At 45.2% G+C, this 17,241-nt stretch overlaps 3 long non-coding RNA genes across 4 annotated transcripts; all 3 read left to right on the top strand.

Annotated features, from left to right (window-relative positions):
* The first annotated feature begins 432 nt into the window (after window positions 1-432).
* Window positions 433-12,558, top strand: LOC115612523. 2 transcript variants are annotated; one of them, XR_003993056.1, is made up of 4 exons: window positions 433-4,340; window positions 5,952-6,393; window positions 9,810-10,632; window positions 11,236-12,558. It is a non-coding gene; the product is annotated as an uncharacterized LOC115612523 (long non-coding RNA). The 2 variants fall into 2 exon arrangements; XR_003993055.1 differs by having other exon boundaries at window positions 9,810-12,558.
* A 1,424-nt stretch (window positions 12,559-13,982) lies between these two features.
* On the top strand, window positions 13,983-15,429 carry LOC115612525. The gene is made up of 2 exons (XR_003993058.1): window positions 13,983-14,340; window positions 15,380-15,429. It is a non-coding gene; the product is annotated as an uncharacterized LOC115612525 (long non-coding RNA).
* A 115-nt stretch (window positions 15,430-15,544) lies between these two features.
* On the top strand, window positions 15,545-16,703 carry LOC115612524. The gene is made up of 3 exons (XR_003993057.1): window positions 15,545-15,657; window positions 16,074-16,143; window positions 16,547-16,703. It is a non-coding gene; the product is annotated as an uncharacterized LOC115612524 (long non-coding RNA).
* Window positions 16,704-17,241: the final 538 nt, after the last annotated feature.

Here is a 17,241-nt window from a genome sequence, read left to right as displayed (position 1 = left end):
TGCTGTTCCTTTGGCCTCCCTACCTGTCTGCTTTGCTGTCGCCTCCTACACTTCTCTTTTGTGCACGTGGTGGAATTCCTGTTGCATGTTTATCCTATCCCTGGACGTGGCATGAGTCAGTGGCTAGACTTTATAGACATTATAGTACCAGAAATAAATAATGATAGAACACTAAATAATCAAACAGTGACTCATAAGTACGGAAGGCCATCTAGTCCAAGATTCCTTTCAGGACAGGGTCAGCTACACATAACTTTCTTCCTAACTGATGTTTATGTGCTGATCTCAGAGGTAAGCAACACTGAAATTCCAGCTTCCCAGTAATTTGCTCCAGTACCTTGCTAGTCATAATATCTAACCCGAGTCTTCCTTGCTGCAGTGTGAGCCCATTTCTTCTCCTACAGGCTGTGAACAGGAAAAAAGGTATTTCCCTTTTTTGTTTGTATTTGTTTTTATTATTATTTAAACACTTTAAATAAAGTACGTGTGGACTTTGTGGTCTCTTTGTCAGGCCAGCCTCCTCTGTTTCTCCAGCCCTTTCTTAATGGCTTTCTGTATATAGTCTGTATTAGATACACCTCTTTCTCAGGGACCAGCATTCCAAAGCTGGGTGCTGTGCTCCAGCTGAGACCTGCCTTCTGTTTTGTCTTTGGTGCCCATAAAGTGCAGTGCTGCTGTCACAATAAACACTGTTGACTCATGTTCCCCTTGTCATTCCTCCACAACCAGTAGATCATTTTCTGTGGAGTTATTTAGCTCGTTCTTTCCGTCCAGTATTTCTGTGATTGAGGTGGCCGCAATAATAAGTAACTGCAGCTTTTTCCCCTCAATGAGGGTCTTGGTCTGGATGGTCAATATGTCAATGAAACTCTTCCTGGAGGGAAGCGAGATCCACACGAGGAAGTTGTGTGGCCTTGGGGCGGAAACAGAACTGGAAAAGATGCTGAGGCTCTTCAATATCCCCTGGTGGGTATAAGCCAGCTAATGTTTTCATGGTGGTTTGGCTGTGTCCTTGCAGTCACAGATCAGACAGCACTGCTCCCCGGATATTTATCCCTTTATGCATATAAAGGAAGGAATTTTACCCCTTTTCAGCCTTCAGTCTCATGAAGTGCCGATGTACCTGAAGAGATCTGTGCCAAAGAGAGTCTTGGCTGTTCTTCTCCGGACTTGTGCTTTGCTAACAAGAACAACTGCATTTTTCCTGACTTTTCAGATCTGTTTCATCCTGGTGTCACAGCACAAGGGATCCAGTTTTCACTGCTGGGTCTTGAACCTTGGAGCAACATAAAGAAGTGTGAGTGTAATAGATGGTGCTTTGAGGATCGAGTTGATGGGCTGAGTGGGTGAAATCTATCCTCCCCATCCCCACAACCTGAGTGCTGCAATTGGGTGAGGAGCAAACTGTGCCAAAACTGGACCCAACAGAATCTTACAAGGGGTTTCAGACCGAAAAACATGCTGGAGGGAACAGAAAAGGTCTGGGTAGAAAAAGAGAGGGTGGATTTCATGTTAATCTCTATCTGTACTGAGTGTAGCACTACAGTTCTTGGAAAATGACGTGTTATTTTCTTTTAAATATGAAAAAAGCAAAATCTAGGACTAAGTGGTAGATATTAAATATTGAATATACCGAGAAAAAGGATTTGTCATCTGCTAAGCATGAAAAGGCTTCACTTCAAAAAGAACCAGCCTGGCTAGGCCCTATGTGTTTGTTTTTCTTGATATGGATCATGTATTCCCATTCCTGTTAAAGCAACATTTACATTTGGGTAAATGGAAGAGCTTTTGCTTTACAGAAACGTTCTTACAAAAGCAGTGATTTAATCAGATGCACTTCACAGAATACTCCCAGTTCAGCCTCTTGTGTGCTGGGGTTCAGCGTTGTGCAAACAGGATCAGGAACTCTTTGCTTACCAAGCAGCGAATCAGCTGCTTAGTCAGATAGGCAAAACACCCTGTTGAGCACACACACAGTACTACTAGAGACATAAAGTCCTGATAATTTAGCTTTCTTCTGTAGTGACATTGGTTGTGGGGTCAGGCATTTTGGGTAGTAGCTGTACAAAGTGCCTCAGTGTTCTGTGTGTCTTCTGAATGGAGCTCAAAGCATGGATTTCAAGCTGGAATGTGTGCTTGGAGATGGGCTCGGAAGTGTTCCGAGGCTCATGTGCTGCATTATTCCTTTTGAAAGTTCCCAGAGCTTGAGACACGTTGTGTATATTTAAAAGCCCCATGAGGGAAGGAATAAAATACATTCTTCTTCTTTCCTCCATACTTCATGAATAGCTTCTTTCTTGAAAACACAAAATGATATAACTTGGTTTATTTTCTTAGGTCTACTTCTACTGTTTTTACAGTAATCTTAAAAATGTACTCTTTCTGTCATTGTTCCTTAAATATTTGCTTTCCTACCTCAGCCTCAGGAGTGGAAAAGCCATAGGAAATGGGTGTTTGTGGTTTAATAACGTTTTAACTTCTTCTGGTAGCCGAAAGTTCTAGAAGTCACTGCAGCAGGGGCAAAACAAGTCGAGTTGCATTTCCAGATCTTGTTTCTTTGTGTGGAAATTCTGTGGCCACCCTCTGGTTTTTCCCAAAGCAGTTTCCCAGGTCAGTCACACACAACTCTAATCTGTGTGAAAACAAAAGAAATAAGTCACTTCTGGGGTGTCTTACTACAGGCATCAGAAAACAGGGATGCCAGCTATCATAAATGAGAGTGTGGGATTGTAAGGCAAGGTGAGCGTTCATCTGAGAGAACAGGTAGGTCTGCAGGATCAGAATATGAATATATAGACACAAATCTCTGCATACCGCTTACTAAAAGTAAGTTCTAGTACCAGGAAAAGTGCTAGTCCAAGGACAGTACAATGATATAAATGTCACCTTTGGTTTTTATTCTGCAAGGTGAAATGGAGGGGTTCTGCTGTATTATTTCCTAGCTTGGGGTGAGTACTGAAGGTGGCTTTTTGCTCCTTTAAAATGAAGACAGTGGCTTTCCAGCTTCTGATTTTCAGACACCAGCAAAATATCTTCCCCTTAATTTAATCTTCCAGCTTTCCTTCTGTAAATACAACACGTCTTTACTCAGTGTCTCTGAATGTGAAGGAAACACAGGTGGGACTTGGAGCTAGGGCTGGGAAAGGAATTTCAGCAAAGGGGGGTATTGCTTGAGTATGGTTTTAATTTTTTTTCTAGAAAGGGCTGCTTCTATCACAGATTCACTTTCTCATCATGGATTGTCCTCTCCCAAAACACCTAAACTCCACCCCAAAATGTCCACAGTAAAGGAGGGCAGGAGTGTAGAGGTACCTACAGAGAGCATGGTTTGCTTTTGGTTTAAAGGGGTACCCTTTAGATTCCTGCCAGAAGGTCTGAATCCTGTACATGAAGCTCATCAAGGGGTTTAATTAAAAAGTGTAGGCACTCCCCTTAAGTCTGGATCAGATGCCCACATATATGGTTCCCTCTGTCAAAACCCATCTCCTTTACTTGGTTCTGGCCACTTCTTCCTGTGGCCTAATCCTGTTTGGACAGAGCCCTCCTAGAACTGACTGAGGGTGTGAACCATCCGATTTACAGCACAGTTGATCCCACCTGAAGAAACCTGTTGGGTTTAGTTTAAAGTGTTGAAATTGGGGAAGAAACACTCTTGAGATCCCTGGTGCTGTTGTCCTCTTTGATCTCTGTGGCAATCCTTCGTTGAGGCAAGTCACATCTTTAATGTCTTAAGGTTTTGATTCAGGCAAGTCCACCTCACGGCAGGGATTAGCTGGATCTGTCCTGTCCTTTTGTAACTCCCCATTTCTTTGGTTGGCAATGCTTTGATCACTTCCAATCTCAGATCCCTGCAGGATGCCATTGTTTTCCAAGGGGTACTTCCTCTTGACAAGTCAGTTCTCAGTGAGTTGTAGTTTACTGTCTGCTTAATTCCTTTCAGTGGGGTAATCCTAAAGTCAAACATTCTCTGTTACTAGCCTGTGTCAGTACACACAACGCTGTGGAGGATTTCCATCCTGCACAGAGAGCAGAAGACAAGGGGATGAGGAAAATCCCAACTTTGCATTTTGACAGGTACCATCACTTCAGCAGGAGACCAGTAACCATTTGAGGATTTCCAGATCATTTCAAGGCCAGGATTGGGATGAGCTCTGCCAAAGGCAAGTGGAACAGAGGGAGCAGGGTCCATATCCTTGGTACCAGCGTGACCAAAACTGGACCATGTCATCTTCAGGTGCAGTAGGCTCGTGCGTGAAGGTCAGTGAGCACAACAACGTACTGAGGAGTCTTCAGAAACAGGCTTTGAATGAACCAGGCTACCCCATTCGGAACATCCAACAGTGAGTAGCAGAGTAGAAGCCAGTTGCTTGTCTGGTGAAGCTGGTTTTGGGTTAAAATACCCCTTTCTTGCCCTACAAAGCTTTGTTTTTGATGTGATGAGCATATCTGGATCTTATTCATTCATTAATAGCAGTGAATAGATTTTCGAGGTAGAAAAATGAACATTAAATGTGTATCCAGACAACAGCCTGTCTGTCAAACAGCAGCTGTGAAGTGCCACAGTGTTTTTAACCTTCCTATTTATTCTTGCTTCAAGGTAAGTAAAAGTGACTTCAAGCTGTCAGCGTGGCTGTAACACCACTGAAATGAGACCATTGCCTAACATACATAGCCAGATATTCCAAACCCAACTAGAAAATAGTCTTCTCTGTGGGTGGATGCCTCTGTCTGGTGAATGTCAGTGGGTTAAAGTGCTTTTAACTGGTTGCCCAACCGAAATGTGTTACAGCAGTACTTTGTTAGCATGAACATTTTCCTGGCCATATCCACTGCAGCATCCAGGCTCTTATCTGCTGTTTTAGGCTCTGGAATTCTTCATCTCTGGATTTCTAGAAACAGGCTTTGTTAATCTTTCATGCATTTAGTAAACATATATTCCAAAGCATATTTTCTTCTGTCTTCTGCCTAGAGCACAGTGTAAGTTTTGCTAGCTATGCTTGATTTTAAGAAGTGGAAGTAGTTAATGAGATAAAATCCTCAGTGTGCACAGGTTTGGAGCAGGAGAGATTCATATTCCATGAAATTTGCATGAAAAAGGGTGTTTCTGGCTGTCTTTAATGTTATTTTATATATTTTCCGAAGGCTTTTGTGTTGAAATTTCTTTTTAGCAGTGCCCCAGGATTTGCAGACGTGTTGTTCCTCAGTACAAATAACTGTCTCGGCTGTTCTGTAATGGTATTGTAGAAAATCCCAAAAGGAATATTATTTAGAATCGCCTTCTACAAAGTTTACTCTGATCTTTGGCAGACAGTAGATGCAAAGGTTCTGGGAGTGACAGGAGTGCCTAGCCATAGCTCTCAAGCAGGAGCAAAAAGAAGAGAGTGATTGAGCAATCCATATGGAGCATTAAGAGCTCTCCACGCGTGAGTCTGTGGGCTCATGTCCCCAAAAGAGGTTACCAGTATAGATCAGGCATATGTGGGACCTAAGGAAGCAATAATCAGCTCCTGGGTTTCTCAGCAGGCAGTGAAACAGCGAGGAACCAAGGAATGCCGATGATCCGGTCAGTCTTAACTTGCATCTCATTGGGGAAATGTGGTGTCAGTCAATATCTTGCCAAGCAGGTTTAATGGGGTGGAGATTCTGGGAAAACTGGTGGGACTGGAAGTAAGCAGCGTTCTTCTAATATTAAAATTGAGTTAGGCTTCTGACTAAAAAGTGATTATTTGCCTAATTTCCCTTCAGATGTTCTAATATACACATGGGTCCAAAGCTAATTCTGTGAGTATTTAATAGCTTTTAGCTGGTTAAGATGCAGACCTTGGAGCTGGGGGGGGGGTTGGGGAACGACAGCAACTCATGGCTGGGAAATCAGGTAAGTAGAGAACTTATGAGGGGTGTTTTTTGTTCCTTCTAAAATCTTTTTTCTTCCTGGTTTCTGTTATTTCCAGGTTTATTCCTTTGTGATCTATTATTTCTATGGATGATTCTCAAAAAGCTGCTGTTCCTGCATATAACAGGATGGGGAGAAGTGGTTGGTAATGTCATTTTTTAAACACATATTTTCCCTGATGCCTAAAAACCAGGATGGGAAAGGAATCCTCTTTATCTGTTCAGAACTATGGCTTAGATCTCTTTATCTGGTGGGAGACTGTGGCTAACCCAGAGCTGGGGGGCTGGCGGCTTTGGAAGCCTTTGCTTGAAAAGACATGGATTTAAAGTCTCAGCCAACATGGCTTCTCCCCAGGTATTTGAGTTAATGAACAGAAATAGAAACCAGATAATTTTAAGCCACCTGTAGTAAAGCAATTTCCTTTGCAGAGCAGATTTTGCTGCCGTCTTTCTCTGATTCTGACTACGTACCCCACGGGACAGAAAACCTCAGCATCCAGGGTAAGATCTCAGCAGGCAGGAATTTATCCATTTAAACAGAATGTAACTAGTTATAGTGCTCGTAGTTTTAGGGCATGTAAAGAAAATTCACAATCTTGGGGGAAAAAAAAAAAGAAAATCCCCAAAAGTACTTTTTTAGTCTTTCCCCACATGAATCCATTTGGAATATTTTCCTTGAGCAGACAGACTTTCCCTTTAACTGTGTGTGCCTGTTCTAAGGGCCGTTTGTGGTGTCCGAAGACTTCCAGGTATTTCAGATCCTCATTTCTGAAGGTATCATGCGTGACAAACTTCTGTTCAGGAGTTTCTAGAGTGCATCCCCATTTGAAACCCATCTCAGGGTCTCAGTATTTGCATTAAGCATTTTGTGTTGCAGCTGCTGGTGGGAGCAGAGGATCTGTGGTCTACAGTTCCCATATGATTAAGGTATTTTAAGTAATGGTATAACCATAACTGAGCAATCCCTGTGATGCTTCTTGGTTTATTCCCTAGATTTCCTTCATATAAGTCCCTATCACAAAGTAGAGACAGGCCCTAGGCAAGAGGAGGTGGCACCAGCACTGAATTCCTCATATGGGTGAGTTCAAGCTGGGTGCTGCAGGCTTGTGTTGTAAAGATAAGCAATAGATCTAGACCTGGCCACACTAAGAAAGGAATTGATGGAGAGCAACCTGCTTCCTTCTGATTGTGTTTTTTAGTTGATAAAGTTGATGCAGCAGATGCCAGTTTGGGGACCAGCCAGCCGGCCCTGACTGGAAGTGCTCTAGGTCTGCAATAAGAGAAGCTGAGGATGTCTAGAATGACTTCTCTCTGTGGCAGAGCTTGTTTTGTGGCTCCACAGCAGTTACATGCTGTCACTGCTGCATCCTCTCCAGCTGCAAGGCCATCTCCAGCCAGTTTGGTATTGATGGATAAATCACTAGGGCTTCTCTGATGGACCTGGCACTGCTGACCAGAAGGGTTTGTCCCCGCCTCGGGATATTTTTGTCTGAGTAATGCAGAGGAATGACAATGGTGGGAGATTTGGTCATTATTTTAGTGTTTTCTCAGTGGAGTTTCTGAATTGCACAAAACTCCCTGGTGGGATTTGTATCACAGGGTCCGTGAAGTTGGAAGGGACCTCTTGAGATTGAATGGGCCAACCCACTGCTGAAGCAGGGTCAACTACAGCAGGAATGTGTCAAGTCAGGTCTGGAGGCTATACCTCCTCTCTGACCACCCTCACAGGGAAGAACTTCTGCCTAAGAGCTCATCTCAATCTCCCCTCTGGCAGGTTAAAGCCATTCCCCCTTGTCCAAAGCCCCTCTCCAGGTTTCTTGTAGCCCCTTTAGGCACTGCTGGATACTGGCTGTTTCTCTGCCCTCTCTTCCATCACACTTTATGGAGCCTTTACTCCATTCTTCCACTTTTTCTCTCTGTTTTGGCCAAAGCAGGCTCTCCAAGGGTGTATTTTGTACTGTTGTTCCTTAGATGTAGGTTGGTGAGGAGTTCAGAGACAAGAGCTGTGTTAGGAGCAGTCACCAGCACAGCCAAGAAGCAGGGGGAGAACAGGGAAAATGAATTCTCATGGTTAGGTAGAACATAGCAGTGGTTCTGGCAGAGGTGCAGCAGTGTTGGGGGTGACCGCCTGGCTGCCTGTGAACTCCCTGTGTCCCACTAAACCTCTTTCCTAAGAGCTTCTAAATACCATTTGTTTCCTACCAAATTCTCCTGTTGATCAGCACGCAACACTTCGGAACACCAAAGAGCAGCAAGCAAGAAATTTCCAGTATAGACAAATTGTTAGGCTTGAGGCCTGAACAGATTTTCTGGAACTTAATGCCATCTCTGTGTTCCTGTTATCTCAGATTCCCAATTTAGATCTGAGATCTCGGAGGGGTTCATTTGAACATACTCTTTACGAGCACTTAAAAAATGTCAGGCATATGTTTGTCAAATTTAGAGCTGGTTTAAGCACAATTATGCATGCATTTAAGCATAGTAGTTAAGTGATTTCATGAACTATATCAATAAGTTTATCATAATATAATTACACTGATACTAGCAAGTTTTATGAATGAACTGTGTTTGTTGCCAAACAAATGGAGTTCGTTGTGTTGCTACAAAATCTGTGCATAGACAAACCCTTACTTCTGTGATAATACAGGATTGCAAAGGTAGGGTGGGCTCTCTGAGGTGATTCATAGTATTATTTCCCTTAAACAAGAGGAAAGCAAGGAGCTGGAACAAGATGCTTTAATAAAAGTGGGTGTAGATTTGGTTTTGGGGGGGGTCTGGGGAGTTGTGGGGTTTAGGGGGTTTCTGTTAGGTTGGTTTACATGTCTTTGAGGGAATTGGGGGCTATAGATCTCAATGAAAGCATGTGCTTGGCAGCAATCCGGAGGTTGGTTCGAGTGTCCCATAGTCAGAAAAGTACAAAGTCAGATTAATGTGCAGAATGAGTCCTACGGAGGCTGCTTTGGGTGGTGCCTGGGGAAGAGCATCTTTGGTGGGTGCTGCACCGAGCTGGCACAGAGAGAACCTGGCAATTCCTTTGTCAGGCTCGTGGCTTCCAGCAGCTGAGCATTCGGCAAGTAGGGGTTGAGAAGCCATGGAGAGAGACACATAGAATCCCAGACAGGTTTGTGTTGGAAGGGACTTTAGAGCTCCTCCAGCTCCAACCCCTGCCACGGGCAGGGACACCTTCCACTAGAGCAGGTTGCTCCAAGCCCCTGTGTCCAACCTGGCCTTGAACACTGCCAGGGATGGGGCAGCCACAGCTTCTCTGGGCACCCTGTGCCAGTGCCTCAGCACCCTCACAGGGAAGAGCTTCTGCCTCAGAGCTCATCTCAATCTCCCCTCTGGCAGGTTAAAGCCATTCCCCTTGGCCTGTCCCTACAGGCCCTTGTCCAAAGCCCCTCTCCAGGTTTCCTGGAGCCCCTTTAGGCACTGGAGCTGCTCTAAGGTCTCCCCTTCAGGAGCCTTCTCTTCTCCAGGCTGCCCAGCCCAGCTCTCTCAGCCTGGCTCCAGAGCAGAGCTGCTCCAGCCCTCGCAGCATGTCCATGGCCACCGCTGGCCTCGCTCCAGCAGCTCCATGTCCCTCTTGTGTTATGAATTAGGCCCCAGAGCTTGTTTTGTGCCCAAGCAGGTCAGAGCAGGAAAAGCAGCTCAGGAAGAGCTTTGCTGTTATTTCCAGCTTTGCCCAACAATGAAATAACCCCCCTCAAACTAACGTGGTTTTCACTATCTCACCATCCACATCGTAAACCTGGAAGAGGAATCTCAGCTTGTCCATCTCATTCCCATGCACGAGCAGGCTCCACATCCCTCTTGTGTTGGGAGACCCAGAGCTGGATCAGGGGGGGTCTCCCCAGGGCAATGGGGCTTGTTTGACCTGTTATTCTTTTCCATGTGTTGAGGTGGTCTCATGTCAGCAGGTCCAGTTCAGGTGCTGTGTTTGGAACCGCTGTGCTGCGCATGGGAGCTGCTCTTCGGCCACAGCTACTCTGGAGCATTTCCTTCCCCATGGGCTCAGTGCTGACTTCCAGGCGGTGCTGCCAGTGCCCGCTGTTTCCCATTCCCAGGCTCCCAGCACAGGACCACCCTGGCAGGAGGGGTAAGGGCTGTGCCTCGGGTGCTGCAGATGGGTAGCGGGGCTGGTCTCTTGGCTCCTGTTTTGAAATGCAGGCATCAAAGTGAAAGCAGTGTTGTAGTAAACTTGTTTGGAAACTCTCAAAGAGAACTTTCCTTTTCCCACGTGTTTTCCATTTTGTTGGTTTTGCAATCTCAACTTCTCAGCCCAATTCAGAGATCTTTTTCTTTTCCAAATGTAGTGAGTTTCCAAAACCAAACAAAAAGTGGAGCGTTTTCCTGGAGCAGAAATCCCGTTTTCACGCATGCGTTTCCGCTGATTTCTGTGGGACTTCTTGCATCTCTAAACAGCTACAGAGCATTAGTGAAACACAACCATTAATCCTGTAGTAGGTTAAAAGTGTCCTGTCAACCCATGGATAATAAATCCTGGATATAGTGAAATTTTTCATAACTTTTTGGTAAAAGAGGCTGCATTTCCCCAGTGATTTACAGGGGCTGTGATTCTTAAAGGGCCTAAAATAACTTCCCACTTTACAAGTATTTAAACTCCTTCCCTGCCCAAACAGGGATGCTCTGCTGGCCGTGCTGCTGCCTAATGAAATATTTACTATCCCTGTGTATCTGGTGGCTGAACCAGGAGTGGAAAGTGCTGATGCACACAGCTCTGTGAGTACAGCCTTGACCTTGGCGTGCTGACCCTGCTCGCTCCGCTCACCCCGGCGCTGGGAGCCTTTCATCCCTGCAGCTCCTCTGGCTTGCATGGATTTTGCTTTCCCCAAAACCTCTTTGACAGGTGAAAATGACTTTCTTTGAAGATCCCCAGAGAGGCAGATTCCCCTTTGGTCTACAGTTTGCTGCGCCAGCACCTCTCTGTGTGTTGGTGTTTCTGTTTGCTCTCTGTGCCTTTTGCCTCTGCTGTGCTCTAAATACTCATCTAACGAGGTGAACGTCTTTAATTACTATTTTTCTGTGCGGAATGGCTCATGGTCCCCTGGTCTTTTGATAATATCAGACTGAAAAGGGGAAAAAAAATGCCTTTAAACAATTTTCTGACTCCCTCTAGAGGATTTCTTTCCAAGCCCAGAAATAGCTCCACAGTGGGAGAAGCCGAGCATTCCGTCACTGCGCCTGCCCAGCTGGGTTTCAGTGCAGATTACATCTTCCCCGGTTCCCACAGCTTGCTTTCTTCTGCCAGTCGCTGCTAATGTCTCCCAGCTTTTATTCCCACTGTTCTTGGAATATAAATGCTCACAGCCTGTTTTCCCTTAGGCAGTGCCAGATCTCTGCCAGAGGATCCCGCTGCAGTCATCACTGCCCGTGAGCACCCATGATGTGATGTGCTCGCTCCTTTGGACCAAACTTCCTGAGACTATCAAGTAGAAAACTGAATTTTCACACCTTTTAAATGCCTTCTCTCCCAATGCGTAGTGAAATCCTAATGTCTCGTTTTAATAATGTCTGGGGTTGTTTTCCCCCCTTGTATTTCTCTCCTATTGCTTTCCCTGTGTCGTGCCACGGGTGATGGAAAACGCCGTGGAAGCTGGGCAGAGTGGTGTGGCTGCTTTGCAGAGGTCACAGGAGGACTGGAGACCTCTTTACTACAGCATCCTCTACAGAATGCTGACGGTGTCTGTGCTCTGTAAGGAAAAATGCTCCAGGGCGCTCTGTGTGACGGCTGTTCCTCTGACATGTGGAAACGACAGGGGATTTATTCCTCCTGTTTGAGATGTGTTATCTTACGGCACCATTCAGTACCATTATCTTATTTAACCGTTTCAGACGTGTTCTCTTATTTAACTGGGGAAATATTGCTAGCAATAGTGGGAACGAGCAATCCTGGGCTCTTCTTACTGCTGCTTGTTACACAATTTTTCAGGCTCTTCCTTGGCAAGCAGCTGTGGATGAGGCTAATAGCTGGATTATTGCTGCACTAAATCATTCTCAATTTGATACAGGTTGCAGCCACCTCTAATTCACCCTCTTATTTCCTAAAGGAAATGTTAACCAGAACGATCACTTTAATAGCAGTAGCTAATGGTGGGCAATAGCGTTTGATTCTTTTAACATACTCAGAGTCACCAGAGAAGTAAATCATAGTGTAATCGACTAATGCTGCTATCGGTCCCCTGGCCACGAGGTCAGGGGCGGGTACATGGAAGCACCTCTCTGCTTCCCTGCTCCCACATTGATCCTGTGCTCTGTGCTTCAACCAGTTTCTTTGGGGAGCCAGGTCCCCTGTTACAGCCTTAGCACACACTGCTGGGACAGAACCCCCCTGTACACCCTAAACACAGCACACCCGTGCTCAAGAGACTCTTCTCATGGAAAGCTTGAAAGCAGTGAATGGTGTTTTATTAACATGTGCCACTTCCCTACGGGTAGCAGGTTAATTCAACCCCTGCAAAAGCAGTGACGGGTACCTCAGGGTTTGGAAGGTCCATTGGTGCTTTGCTGGGGAACGGTCTGTATCGGCGATGGTGCAGTGGAAGCTGTTACTTATTGCTGGTCGCGAATCTTGGCTGTCACCGCTTCTCTGGCCTAATCACAGCAAATTATGGTGTCAGTAATGTCCTAGTTGGAGTCTGCAGCCTCGAAGTCTGAGGTTTCCCAATGGGCCCCCTTCTGCAGGTGGCCACCAATTTATTGTGGAGCTGGTCATGGGCCCATGTGCCTGTTTACTCCCCAGGAACCACGATGTTTTGTGCTGTGCTTTATTCATGGCACCGAGCGTGTAAAACCAAATAGGAATCATTAGAATTATCCGTAGAGGGGATGATGACCTGCTGAGCTACATACACAATTCCTCACCAGATTTATTTCACTGGAAGTAGTTGGTTATGCCCCAAACCACCAGCGTTTGTGCATTAATCTGTTGTTGATGGAAGTGATAACTTAGATCAAGACTCTTCTTGCTTAAACCAAGACTTTATCAAGAATGATGATGTTGGATGTGTTGCTTGGAGTCTGGTGTGTGAGCAGGATGAGGAGCTGGCTGGAAGGGCAGGTGAGATGAGGGAATGCATTGAGGATGCTGTTAGCAACCAGAGAGCTTGTGGCTTTATTCCAGCTCACGTTCTTCCATAGCCTATCACTCTTTAGCCCCTGGGTTGAAGGGGATTTGATATAACCCTGTGGTTAATCATGCGTGTGCCTGCAGGAAGCTGTTGCTCGTGTTAGTTGTGCTGCAGAAACCACCTTTTCCCCTTTGCTGAGCAGTGGCTTGTTAGAGAAGACCAGAAAACTTCATGTTCTCGCTCAGAGATTGGATGAACTAGAATAAATCTATGGCCTTTTCACAAGTCTTCTGTGTACCTTTTTATGGCATATAGATTTTAAATATTAAGCCATTATGGAAAACTTTACAGAAATAATAATACTCAGCTCTGCCTCCTGTGTAGCAGTAAAACTTCTAAATTGTCTCCATAAAATGCTACCTGAATAAAGTGCTAAAACACTCTTCATACAGGAAGGCAATGCAAGGGAAACCTGGGAAAGGGCAGCTACGACCTGAAACCTTTCCTCGTGTGTATATTCTGTTCCTGGTGTGGTAGAAGTCGTAGGGCTGTCACTAATAGAGCCATAAGGGACACTTGGAAAGAGCAGAAGGCACTTGCAGATGCCACCAGAGTTTATATTAACTCTATTCTGTTGGCAGCTTACTTGACTTGTAGCATCTATAAATGTTTTCTGTTGGCACAGAGGAGGGAAAATACCTTTTTACCCATTTAAGAAACCACCCCATAGGATTGCTGTGCCTTCGAGTTCCCCGCTGGCAGCATTTAGTCTGTTAGCATCTTTGATGGGATGGCAGCGGCTGTTTCAGTGCATGGAGACCCTTCTGGTGCGCCTGTGGGCACGAGGATGCAGTGTCAGGCCACAGCCCTGCTCCTGCACGTTGCTGTTGCTATTCTGGGGAGGTTGAGGAAGTTTTAAAGGAGACAGCTGAGCACAGATCAATATCTTTCTTGACAGCTCTGGTCCTCTTCCTCTCCTTCCAATTTACATCTGTCCTCCAGGGATGACAAATGGCAGTGGAGGAACCAGAGAGGGTTTCCATCCTCTGGATCGCAGTATGGGCTTGGGGTTTGCTGTAATTCCACGGGCAAAATTGATTAATCAGTGCTATTCCTTCACTTTCCTCAAAGGGAAGCCTTTGAGAGTCCTTGGATTTTCACGTTCCCCCATTGCTTCAACAGGAGCGTAGCTGTAATATCTTTTTCTCCTGTTCTCAGGTTAGTTTTCAGTCCTTAAGATTGTTCATTGAGATGATGAAACGACAAGACTTTGTGCTACTGAAAGCGCTGCATGAATGTCTCTGTGAAATCTCCCTTGTTGCAGAACTGATGATGTGAGGAAAGTCCTTTGTCATCAAAGGTCAGATTTATATTCTTCTGTGGTTTCAGCCTTGCTCCAACCCCGATTTCTTGTGTGGATGCTGTTCTGTCAATAGAGCTTTAGCTCAAAAAGTTACAGAACCTTATTTGTTATGTACATGTTGAGGTATTGTGAAGCCTCACGAAAGACAGGAGAAGGCCAGAAGCTCATCTGCATTCTTCCAGCAAATAGAGGTTTGTGTAGCATTTTAGTTTGGCTTTTATAACTATGAGGTTTGTTTGCAGCTTGGTTTCCTGGCTTTTGGTTCCTGATTAACCAGGAAGGCTTGAACTGTGAAATCCTCCTTATTTTTCATTGCCTGTCTCTCAGAGAAACATGGAATTAGGAAACGATTTGAAGTATTTTGGGTTGAGCTGCAGCACAGCCTTACTCTGAAGCTTCAGGTTCAATATCGTCTATGACATTTTTCCCTTTGGGTGTCTCTTTAATTTGGGGGGCTTCCTGAAGTGCCATTTTCAATGCTCTAGACCGTAACACAGCCACTGTAACGTTCACAGAGCAGAAGTGGTTGTACAAACACACGCTGGTATTTCACAAGTCCTTTCTGCTGTGCGTGTTATTTAATAACTGAGGTGGAAACTTGCATAGCTCCTTTCTCCAGCAGCAGCAGATCAGATCTCATTTTTATATTGCCTTTCATGTGTTTCTTCCAAAGCTGCTCTTTGTATTGCTCAGGAGGGACCAGTGGGATTGTCTGTACTCACACAGTGTCAAATTGGGACTCGCTTGATTTCTGACACGCTCTGGAATGGTTGGGATGAGCTCAGGTGGAAATCAGTGCCCCCCACGTAAACCTCTGAACTTCTGTGAACACTTGAATGCCTTCAAATACGTACCCGTGGGGCTCACGAGGCAGCGGGGCACGGGGGAAGCAGATGGGTCAGTCTCTACAAGGGCAATAATAAAGCTTTGCACGTTGCTTTGGGAGTGTATTGAGTTGCTAGATAGGATGCTTCAATACAATATCTTTATTAAGATGCTACATGGGAAAATTGTCCATTTTCTCTTTTGTTTTTAGGGGTTCTGATCATTCCACCTATGGAAGGGAATGTTTGTTTCGGAAAAATCCATACGAGTTTCAGAGGACTCACTGCAAACAAGGTGGAGCTGTGGCTGCCCCATCCCTGGCAGTGTTCAAGGCCAGGTTGGACACAGGGGCTTGGAGCAACCTGCTCTAGTGGAAGGTGTCCCAGCCCGTGGCAGGGGGTTGGAACTGGATGAGCTTTAAGGCCCTTCCAACACAAACCAGTCTGGAATTCTATATGTGGAGCCATTCTCCATGACTCCAAGAAAAAGGTAGGAAAGCAAAGCATGAATTAAATGTTCAGTTGGAAGCGTTCCTTTGCAAGTTGGATTTTGACATTTTTCCACTTGAAAAAGCCTGTATTCTCCCCCATGGAGCGCATCTAGAGGAGAAGCAAATTTATGGGTTGTGAGTATTGAAAGGAGTATGTTCACAAATACAGTGGGTTTTTTCCTTTGGCCTGGTTTGATTGCTTCTTTACTAAAAATAGTAGCCTTAACTTGGAGTTTCCAGGCCTCTCCAGGCATGATGTTTGGATTAAAGTTGTCTCCTTCCACCCCAGTTTTTTTACAGAAGTTTGTCTTAATTTGAACCTAAAAAATTCAGTGTGATGATATGGTGATGAATATTATCACTTCAATGAGCTGCGAGTCCTGATGCGATTAAAGTTGGGTTTTGTGTTTGACAGATGATGGTGCATCATCCATCCTTGTCTACTGAGGTTTCAGCTGCTGGCACAGTTGGGGCTAGAGTCCATGGTAAGAACTTTTCTTTGCACAGCAACAGTCTGCAGCTCAGCTGCATGTTGAGGGATAGGACCTTGTTCAAACCAATAAGCTCTTAGGAAGGCACCCCATGTGCTTTTCCAGTGGCCATTATGGAGCAGAAACTGTGGCTTTCACGAGTGGCGTGGAAAAAACTCCATTTCACTGCAGAGACAGAGCAAACTGGAGGATTCACTGCATTATTCATCCATTCAGGAAAGCAGGGTTACCATCTAGTATGGCAAAACCAATGGCTTCTCTGTAAATAGGATTATAATTATTCTAGCAAAAGTGCATTTGTACTGAAGTCTGTTTGACTGAAAGGTGAGCACAGCACATGCACATCTGATGTTTGCATGAGTGCACATCCTAAAAGCTGTTTAACACTCTTTTGCAGCATCTCAAGCAACTCCCTCTAGGACAGAAGCAGCTAAAGAGGAGGAAGCCCTGAAAAGCCTCATGGACATTCTGCAGCAAGTAAGTTCATAGCTTACTTAAGTGTGAGGGTGCTGAGGCGCTGGCACAGGGTGCCCAGAGAAGCTGTGGCTGCCCCATCCCTGGCAGTGTTCAAGGCCAGGTTGGACACAGGGGCTTGGAGCAACCTGCTCTAGTGGAAGGTGTCCCTGCCCGTGGCAGGGGTTGGAACTGGATGAGCTTTAAGCTCCTTTCAACCCAAACCATTCCATGGTTCTATGAGTAATGTGAAGTGTGCCCACACAGGGCATGGCTAGCTCAGCACTCCGTTAGTGCACCCACTCTTCATGGTACCTTTGATGCTCTTTGGTTCAAAGAAACATGCTAAAAAGCAAAAAAAAACAACCTTCAAAAATGTTGCAATGAGAAGAAAACCTACAACACCATCAGCTTTGACACTCCCAACTGTCCCAGATATTCCTGTTTGGTTTATGTGTTTATGAGTCTCCTCAGCTGATGACAGCGCTGCAAGAGTGAGCCTTCATCTTTCAACCTGCCGCCACTAAAAATAAGACTCTTGATAAACGGGCTTAGTGAAATCTTTGAAGAATGTTTAAAAACATTAATGTTAAATATCACAATTAAGTTTGAAAACCCAAAAGCTACCAGCAAAAATGA

This window comes from Strigops habroptila, chromosome 9 (genome assembly GCF_004027225.2).
Source record: "Strigops habroptila isolate Jane chromosome 9, bStrHab1.2.pri, whole genome shotgun sequence".
Classification (NCBI taxonomy): Eukaryota; Metazoa; Chordata; class Aves; order Psittaciformes; family Psittacidae; genus Strigops; species Strigops habroptila.
The sequence above is the reverse complement of the archived record's forward strand: the minus strand, read 5'-3'. Positions and strand labels throughout refer to the sequence as shown.